The sequence below is a fragment of the Uranotaenia lowii genome, chromosome 2 (assembly GCF_029784155.1).
Source record: "Uranotaenia lowii strain MFRU-FL chromosome 2, ASM2978415v1, whole genome shotgun sequence".
Lineage (NCBI taxonomy): Eukaryota > Metazoa > Arthropoda > Insecta > Diptera > Culicidae > Uranotaenia > Uranotaenia lowii.
In genome coordinates, this window is record NC_073692.1 from 347,852,679 (window position 1) to 347,863,443 (window position 10,765).

The 10,765-nt window shown below is 31.5% G+C and overlaps 1 protein-coding gene across 2 annotated transcripts in view; it reads left to right on the forward strand.

Annotated features, from left to right (window-relative positions):
* The window catches only part of LOC129743617 (beta-arrestin-2), a 214,303-nt gene that overhangs the window by 121,569 nt on the left and 81,969 nt on the right, over window positions 1-10,765 (forward strand). The gene's annotated exons all lie outside the window — the stretch shown is intronic.

Consider the following 10,765-nt stretch of genomic DNA (forward strand, 5'->3'; position numbering starts at 1 on the left):
TATCAAATTATTAATTTTTTCAAGGTTAAATTGATGAATTATTGTTTTTTTTTCACTTTATAGGTATTTAAAAGTTCAAAATTATTACATTTCAATTTTTTGAAGTTTTTCAAATCTAAAGTTTAAACTTCTTTTTTATTTTTGAAATTTGAAAATTTTGAATTTTTATGTGTTTTGAAACTTTGAATTTTGGGATTTCCAAATTTTCAAAAATTCAAATTTCTAATCAATTTTTTTTAAATTTTTCAACTTTGAATTTTTGGAAGATTCTTATTTTTAAATTTCAAAACTTTTGAATGTTCCATATTATAATTTTTTAATATTTCGAATTTTCGATTTTCCAAAATATCGTAAGTTTTTAATTAACGAAAAATTTTCAATTTGCATTTAAGATTGTTCGAGATAACCAAGTATCAAATTATTAGTTTTTTAAGGTTTTATTGTTGAATTATTGAGTTTACCTACAAAGTGAAAAAACAATAATTCAACAAAAAAAATTAAAATTTGTAAAATTTCAAAATTTTTACATTTTTTTAAAATATTTTTTAATATTTTTAAAAATTTTATGTTCTTAACAAAATTGGATCTTTTAATTTGGTAATTTTCAATTTTTTTAATTCAATTTACATTCAATTCCCATTAAATTTTTAAATTTTTTAATTAAGTAAACGAATTTTAGAATTTTCGGATTTTTAAATTATCAGATTATTATTCTTGAACTTTTAAATTTTTGTTTTCCAATAAGGCTGGAACAGTCTAACTTTTTCTTTTGTCACCCTCTCTCCATTCGACTTAATCTAAAATCTGGAAGGGGGGGAACAAAAGTATTATATTGATTTTTTTTTATAAATTCTTCGAAAATACAAACAGTTTTAAGATCTAAAGCCAATTTCCAGAAGATGGGAATTGTATCAACATTTGGATTCGAGATTTTTGTTCTTTTCGATCTAAAATAACTGATTTTTCCAATTTTGTGCAATGAAGATTGTATGCAAGTTTATTGCATACAATATTTTGTTAAATTTGTTTCAATTTATTGAAAATTTGGATAATTTTCTATTATCCCCTTTGTGATGTTCCAACTTCAAGTGACAAAAGAATGATTTAAAATTAGTTCCGGTCCATTCCGTTTAAAATTTACAATTTAGATTTTTAATATTCTTTCCAATAATGTTTTCTTATATCTGAATTTTCAATTTCAAATTTAAAAATTTTCGAATTTGTTTAAATATTCAGTCTATTCTAATAATTTCAAATTTTCCAATTTTCAATCATTTGTAAAGTTTCTTTATTTTCAGTTGTTTAAGATTTGAAATTTTCGAGCTCTGCAACTTCAGATTTGAGGATTTGAATTTCGAAATTCCGACATTTTGAATTTATGGAGCTTCGAGTGATTGAAATAAGGATTTAGAAATTTAACTTGGAATGTCAAAATGGAATTGATAAATTTTAATTTTGAATTCTGAATCTCGAATTTTGATTGCTTGATTGAGAATTTTTAGCTTTGAAATTTTAATTTTTAATACTCATGATTCCAAATACCAGAACTATTTTGAGTTGCTTAAGATCTTAAATTTTCGAGCTCTGAAACTTCAGATTTGAGGATTTGAATTTTGAAATTTCGACATTTTGAATTTATGGAGTTTCGAATGATTTAAATAAGGATTTAGAATTTTAATTTGGAATTTAAAATTGGAAATGAGAAATTTAAATTTTGAGTTTTGAATCTCGAATTTTTATTGCTTGCTTTTGAATTTTTAGCTTTGAAATTTAAATTTTCGATACTCATTTGGAATCCAAATATCAGAACTCAAATGCAGAATTCAGATTCGAAAAGCAGATTCACAATCCCAAATTAGGTTTAAAATTCAGAATTGAAATTTATAATTTTGGATCAAAATTAAAAACTAGAGTTCTGAATCCAGATTCGAAAAATACACGGGCTCAAAATTCGAATTCAGACACATGATATCATTTTTTTAATTAATTTTGATTAGAGTAATTCAACCCTGGATTTTTACGTTTTTTCACTGTGTTTAGTTAAAAAAATCAGTTTTTGAATTTTTGTTTTAATTTTTCAAAACTCGTGTTTCCATCATCGGACAATATGTGCTAGGGGAATGGTACAATATTTGACTATTTATTCTTTCTAAGAATAAGTTTAGGAATATACTGTATCCAAACTTGACTATTAGTCTTAAAAAACCTTGCTAAAGGCTCGTTTTCCACTATCAAATGTTAAATGTTGAACAAGTTTCGATGTAACCTACACCTCTTTAATTTATTTTTTTCGGTAGTTTTCGATGTGATGTACAATTGAAGTAGAGCTTTATAAGACAAATATATCTTCAAATGGAAAAAATCCCATTTTTTTATATTGAAAGCCTAAAAAAAAATATTAAAAAAAACTTGGATGTTTGAAAATAATCGTCTTTTTATGTGAAACTCACGGTCAAGACACAGTCAACTGTGGCCACATCAGACTCTGATAATTTTAGAATGATTGTTTAAATTAGTTAAGGCTTAAATAAGTATAATTCTTCCATCCCACACTAGAGCAGCACTTTTACTTTTCTATACGAAGACGCGTTTTAGGAACTAGACATTATAATCTACCCTTTGATGTGCGCTATTCATTTAGGTTTCAAAGTTTATTCAATCGTTGAACGGAGTGTAGGTATTCTTGGAATAACACAGCTAACAGTCATCGAATTTATTTTTTAGCATAACAACAATAAAGATAGAATCGCAGAAAAAAATATTAAAAATTCGGAACTCTTCTCCTCGAACAGATGCAGTAGCACTAAAAAACCACATACTTAATGACGACATGTAAACAACTTCAAGAAGTAAATCACACAAACTCATGCGCGAACCATGTTAACAGTGTAAATAAAAAAATCTTCTGTATCAACAAACAATCCCAAACACAGTCATGCTCCTCTACGAGAGCTGGTCGGAGTTTTGCTCAACCAAACCTAACCCACAGAGAAAGAAACGGAAAACCAAAACTGAGATGAGAAACGAAGAAAAAGCGAACGTTAAAAAAACCCCTCTTAACCTATCTAGTTACGATTCCTCAAATTTGTCAAATTCTCGTAATTCCAATAATCGCCGGAATATTCGTATAACTTTTTTTGTGTAATCCAGGATCAGGTTTTGCAAATAAACGAAAAAAAGAACTCATCCATACAAATAGCAGCGAACAATAAACACAATTTACCAACAGAAACCAACCAGTAGTTAAATCTATAAATCTTCAAGTGGGTTCTTCGGGCCCAGATTTTAGCAAATCAATTGAAACAAAAATTTGCGAAAGAGTACCGAGCTCGAAACGAAATTTTAGAATAATTGAGTAACCAAAAAAAAAAAAATCACACAATAATTAGAGCAAAACACTGAAAAAAACACACGACGAATAACGGTTTAGAGTACCAGCCAGATAAACTCAAATTTACAAAACGAGAAATCGATGAGAGAGAGAGCGAAAAAAAATAGGAAAACTTGGAGAAGAGAGAGAGTAAAATCACATATACAAAATACACCGAGCAAAACAAAAAAAAAGGTATAAATGTATTAACTGATTGTAAGATGTATATTAGTTAAAAACAAATAAAAGTAACAATAAACAAATATAACAAAGAAAAAAAAATGCGGGAAAAAAGAAACCCGTTGGCAGGAAAGTATTGCATTTTCGCGGAACCGATCGATTAGGAGCAGAAGTACTAACTAAGGAGAACTGCTGCTGCGGGAAAACCCTGGCCTGGTGCGGGGTTTTGCCGAGCAAAAAAAACAATTCAGTTCTCCGGTTATTTTATTGGTTATTACCCTTTTAGTTTGATTTTAAACAAAAGAAGAAAAATATGAATGCCCCTACTAAAGTGTAATTACTGGGAATAAGTTATTGTACACACCCTCTACTTGCTAAGTGATTGCTATTATAAATATTATTATTAATATTATATATATATATGAATATATATGATTTTTTTTAAAAGAAGAAGAACACGGATTATAATGATAAACGAAAACAAAATGATTATAGAAAACTGGAAAATGGAAAAGTAACAATTAAACAAAATATAATTTGGTGTATAAAAATAACAGGGCAGAGTAGTTTTTGCTAGCTAGAACAATCCGAAAAGCTGACAATACTTACCCTTAAAAAAATTCTAAAATGTTCGCGGGCCTGATTCGGGTTGTTTTGTGATTTTTTTTTCAGCATATTTTTGTGTGTGTGCATTTAGCTCTAATCTTCATCTGTCAATTAACGTAAACAATGCGGTTGTACTAACAGTATAATAGTATAATTGTACATTTTCTGAATTCGTAAATTTTTTTAACGATTCAACAGCTTAATGTTTGAAATAATTTACGGGGCTTTATTCTAGCTCAATATTTGAATATATTCCTGAGTTCATTCCACAAAATTGAAAATATATGTCGGTGAAATGAAGATAAGTTCACCTTGATTTGATCGCTGCTTTTATGGCATATCGGCAAATTCTAATTCTAATTGAAGAGTAATTGAAACAGACATGAAAGTACTGATAGGTGGAAAGATCAAAGCTAAAGCGCTTTGGGTAAAAGAAAAGAATAGATGTTGGAAATGTGAAGCTAAGAGCTTTGCGCTACTTGTGTGATTCAAGCACCAGCTGGTTGTTTTTAGTAAATGACGAAAAAGCCACATTGTTACCCTCAACCAGCTACAGATGGGTCGAACACATGAGGTTGTGGCGCCTGATCGGACTTTCGTTTTTGTCTTAATTACTCTCTTTTTGGATTATAATTCACCGATATGCCATAAATTAAAATAAGAAAAAAATTAAGATTACAAAAGGCCCTATTCAACGAACTATTCGCGAGAAAAGTTTTGCGTTTCTTCATTGAATTGAAGAAGTAAAATTTATCTGATAAAACATCAAATTTCATATTTTTCGGAATAAATTATGTAAATTTCTGTGTTGAGCACAAACAAAAAGTTGAAGAGATTAAACGATCTTCGGGGAATATTTGAAAATTCAAACTGAATCTAGTATTTGAATAAAATCTTGATATTAAATAAACGACTAACCGTAATAACCATAAATGCTTTCGGCAACACTAAAAACAAAGAAGCTTCGTCATGAAGATGCAGGGCTAGAAGTTGGTCTAGCCCTGTCTACCCCTAGTCACATTTTTACAACTGATCTAATCCTCTCGTTCAAGTTTCGATTTTCTGAAAGCTCCCATCTCTGAGAAGTGAGTCTAAGCAGTTGCCGACATTTTTTTTTAAATCAGAGACTGCTAACATGAAAATCAGGCTACGTCAAAATAACGGAAATTTCACTCAATGTGATGACCTTTTTTATGGCCGTCACTTCAAATTTTCACTTCAGCAATGATACCTGATCTAGTTCCTTACTACCCCTTTTTATCACATTCGCAAAAATCAGGCGTATTTTCAAAAATCAGGGAAAATCAATGGGTTATCAGGTTGTCAGGCAGAGCCTCGAAAAATCAGGCAAATCCTGAAAAATCAGGCACATTGGCATCTCTGTGTTTAAGGCTTATATTGCGAAGGTATACTCCCGATTCAGATCTCCCCTGGAGAGAGTAGTTCAGAACGAAAGAGGACACTTTGAGTTATTGTCTCTGAATATGTTTATCTACATGCCTGACTGAATCAAAAAGTTATGAAATCATGTTTACATCATCATACATGTTTACATCAGATTCCGCCTTTTTTATGGGTCATTGCATGGGATTTAGTTCATAGTACATTGTATACATCCTGCTAGTTTTGAAGTCCTGTGATCACAACTCGCGGGAATGGAATCGGAAGAACATCTCATGCGTGATAAAATCTTGCGCATTCATCACGAGAACAAGGATCTGTCGCATCGTTCCATCGCTAAAACGTTGGGAATTGCGAATTCCACGGTGCCTCGAGTGATTAAGCGGTTCGAAGAACGATTGACCACCGATCGGAAGCCCAGAAGCGAAGGGAAAAGTATTCCGTACAACACCAAAAATCACAACCGCGTAGTTGGGAAAGATGTCCAAATTTGCGAATAAATTCCTGGTTTGGCAAGCCATCTGCACATGCGGATAGCGGAATGAACCTTTCGTGACTCAGGACACGATGAAAGGACAGGTGTACAATTGTACATGAAAGATCAGAAGCGGCTGCTTCTTCTCCTGAAGGCCCACAACGTCCCAACAATCAGAAGATTGGCCAGAAGGACGGATTTGGCCTCATGCCACTACTCCAAGGACGTGCTGAAGTGGTATGCGGAAAAAAGATCAATTTTGTGCCGAAAATATCCAACCCTCCCAACACTCCGGAGCTCCGCCCCATCGAGAAGTACTGGACAATGATGAAGCAGCACCTTCTTAAACGACCTAATTCTTTTTCAATCTCTGAAAATATGATGGCAATCGAATGAAAACTCGAATTTTGCGAATCAATTTTTTGTGTGGCAATTTCATCGTGGACACCCTTTAGACATTTGAAATTAAATACTTTCGGAATCTTCAAAAGACGACTAGATTCTAAATTTTCAAAAAAGTATGATGATAATAAGAAAATAGAATCAAGTGTCCCCATTCTCCCCTATCGCTAAAACACTAATTCCTTCATATTAAAATAGCATTTTAAAATACACACTGTCTCTTTATTTACTCTGAAAATTCCTAATGAACACATATTTTATAACACACAATGCCTTTGTTTGATCTCGAACGTATTGGTCACCATGGCTAGGGAGGTAGACATGAAGTTAGCATCTCTATAATGTTGCCAAACCTTTTGTGTAGTTTTGTATTGTTTAAAATCGCGGGAAAAGTTGATATTTGAAATCGAAACAAATAAAATCTTTCTTCTACTTCAAGTCGTCGACAAGAAAAGGTGATTAATCTTTTCCCATCCGAAATGGTCTGAACCAACAGCCTTTTTTGATTTATTGTTACTAGAAACATTTATAGTTTAACGCTCTAACTTGCATCTAGAAATCTAGAGAAGGATTTTTTAAGCTCTACTCCGTAATATTTCATATCCCATTTCCGTATCTTTTTTTACGGTCATCCATAATATGAATAATTGATGCGACGAATTTGAAACGAAATAAAATTAAATTCGACACTTCATTTGAACTATGATTTTTAGATTTTTAAAACGTAATTCATTTTTGGTCTCATAACTCATTTTTCAATGATGATAAATTTAGGGTGAAAATTCATGCAAGAGAATCTTTACTTTAATTCATATACGAATTTCTTATTCTGCAATCTAATCATGAATTCTGAATGAAAAACACGCTTTAAAGTTGTTTTATTTGACCGTTTTCCATATTTTTATATTAAAACTTCTGTTTTTCTTTCGAACGTGAAATTATGTAAATGAAACTATGAAAATATGAAATATTTACCAAATAAAGTTTGAAATATGAAAAATCGGTTGATATTGTTAACTCTAATCGATCATTGGCGATTTTTAAGGGTTTAAAACTCCAAAAATTTGAGCGCTTTGAGGCACTCCTCCTAAATGAAGTCCGATTGAGCTGAAATTTTTCACAGGTCACTTTTTTGGGCTTTTAATCCTCAAAATGAGTTTGGTCGGTTTGAGAAAATCGATGTATGTACGAAACGGAACACGTACGGTTTACGGAAATCTTCTTGTAATCGAATTATTTAGACAATTTCTGCATGAAGTCAACAAATGTATGCCGTCAGCATGATAATAATATTCATGTATTTATGCTAATAACCATATTCACTTCTATATTTGTCATTTTTCAAATTTGTCATTCCATTAAAATTTAGAAGCTCAGAAATTGAAGCAAATACAAAATTCATATTCATTTGCTCGTGTAAATTTGGGCATATGAGGGCAAATTAGTGACATTTTTTGTAAATAAAGGCCTGAACTCAACACTCTAAGTAGCTCAACGAAAGTTATTTGGAACAATTCGATCCAGGGAATTGCAATTTACAGCTGATTGAGTTTGGTTGACAAACTTTCATTCAATCTTTAGCCTTTAAATGATTAATGAACTCATTTATTTAACAAACACTCCCGCATAGAGAAAAAAAATCTGAAGTACACCTAGGAAAAGTTTTAAGTCTTTATAGAAATTCCAGCATATGCGAATATTTTGAGACGGTTTTTTGATCACCCTGATTAAAAACAAATCAAATTAATTTTTTTTTAATCTGGTTTTATATCAAATATAATTAAAATGAGCTGGAGAAAATTTTCAATGCAAAGGTATAAAATCTGTGCTGGCAGATTTTATCGTGAATGTCGTAATTCAATGTATTTTTAGATATTTATAAAGTCATAATAAATTAGTCATTTATTACAAAAGCTTGACCTTAACGTTTTTGAGTCTAATAACATTCCCTTTTCATTCTTTCTTTTTTCAAAACTTTGCGCTGAATCGATAGTAATGTTACAATCACGATGTTTAAGGGTTTGGATAACGTTTTAAGAATCGTAAGAATTTGCGCTGTTAATAATTTATATCTTTTCAAAAAGTATTCATTTTACTTCCGCCTTTTCGATATGCTACGCTACACTTTTTGCGATTGGCAATTGAAAAATCAGGACACCTGGCATCTCTGATCAAAGCTCCGAAAAAATTCACAGTGTAATACTTCCATTTATGTCGCCAGATAGCGCTATTCGTGTCTCCCGTTTTCTCGTTAAGTGGTGTATATCGGTTCAAGTATATCTGCTTATATCTTATGTATTCTTTATCTTTGCACTGATTCTTATGTCCAATGCTTCAAATTCTGGATTCATACGAATTTATAACTCGCATTCGTTTTCGGGTGTTTCAAATATATAAACTTAGAATTTCTAGGTCCGAGTAAGGATCATTTTTGAATAAATTATTGATAACTTTACGGAAATAAGAATTGTTTTGAAAAAAATTTCAAATCCTGATTTTGAATCGTACCAGTGAAATTTATTATTTTTTCGAGTTTGTGTGGTGGTCATGAGTAAGAAAATGGTTAAAAATCAATTTCCTTACTTTTTGGGCATTTTTGGTATAGTTATTCTTTCTAGCTAAATTGGAATTTCGCAGAAAGTTTTTAAATTCCTAACAGCCTTTATTCAATTTAATTCGTTCATTCATTCATTGTTTGATTTAAAATAGTTTATTTTCGCTCGGTAGTCCTGTCCGGAATTTATCCATCCGGTGTTTTTATCCGGAATTTGTTTTTTTTTTCTTAACACGTTCGTCGCCACGGCGCCCTTATTCGGGTGACGGGTGTATTTCCTGGGGGGCCCCGTAACATCAAAAAGCGTGTGACGCTCTCTTACTTGAGTTTACCGCTCAGCTTCGCCACACGTTTCAAATTTGGGAGTTCTCCCTCTTTGCTTACTCTCTCTGACAATTTCTTTGGGCCCGGCTAGTAAAACTATTAAAATGAGCGTGGCGACGAACGTGTTAACTTTACATTCAAAGGTTTTTTTAGGATTCCGGAGAAACATCTGGAGCCACCATCATTTAGAAGCAATTTAAAGAATATTTTCTTTAATAGAAAAATATTAACTTCGCTAGAACGTATAAAAAGAACGCTTGACTAAACCAGATTGTTAAGGTGATGCTAAGAAAAGTTTACCGTATTGCTCGGTTTTATCAGGACTTTCCTAAATATTTGACACAAAATTTAGGAAAAGTTTGGTCCGGCCCGGATCTCGTATAAAAAAGCCTGGATTTTGCCCAAATCTATTAATTTTATTTCGGAAATTGAACAAAAAAAAACATAGATTAAATTATTATAAATTTTTATTTTGGCGATCTTTTTGAGCCAGTTTTGTCTGAATAATCATGAATAGTTTTTGAGAAACCTAAAATACGACTAAAAATCTGCTGACGTGTTTTGAAGAAAAAAAATATTTTCATGTGTATTCTTTTTGTTTATTGTTGAATAATCCCGAGATTTTGATTAAATATGCCGGATATTTCCCAGATTTTAGGTTGAAAATTTTGAAATCCATTTCCCGGATTTTACAAACTTTTTAGATAAAAATGCCCGATTTCGCTTTTATAAACTTTGAAAAAATGCTGCTTATTTTGAGAAAGGAAAACACAAAAAGCATTATATTTGAATGATTTTCTGTGTTGAACCAATGAGTTTAAATTGAGGCTATATTTAGGTTTTTCCAGTGTAAGTCAGTAAAACATCATAAGAGTGTTATTTAATTTTACAGCCATATCGGTGAATGTCACTTTCCTCAAGTAAAAACATTTCTAGTTGTGAAAATCATAGATAAATAAAAGAAGATTAGAAAAAAATGACAGGAGTTGAAGATGATCGAAGAGAGATTTTATAAGAAGCGTTTTCACAAGCACGGAATAACTATTTTAAAGTGGTAGAATCGGAGAGGGTTGAGTCTACAACAAAAGTGTTCTTAGAAAAAAAAAAAGCGGGACATTTTCTAAAAAAGCAGGACATGTATATTTTCCCATGAAAGTTGCCCATTCATGTGGATTTTTGATTAATCTTGACAACAGAAAGAGACTTGGGACTTGGTCGATCAGGAACCGTGAAGTTCGTTGAAAAATGCAACAACAGATTTGAAAATTAACCTTAAGGTTGGTTAACACTCATGGACTTGTGACTATAGTAGACGACTATCGTACTAAACCAAAATAACATAGTATTGGGGTTGGTACTTACTGAAAGAGACAATTATACCCCAAGCCATGCTATCAATGTTTATCTATCTTCCAGTTCACTGATAAGACCCCTCCAACCTTCTAGGTTGGGC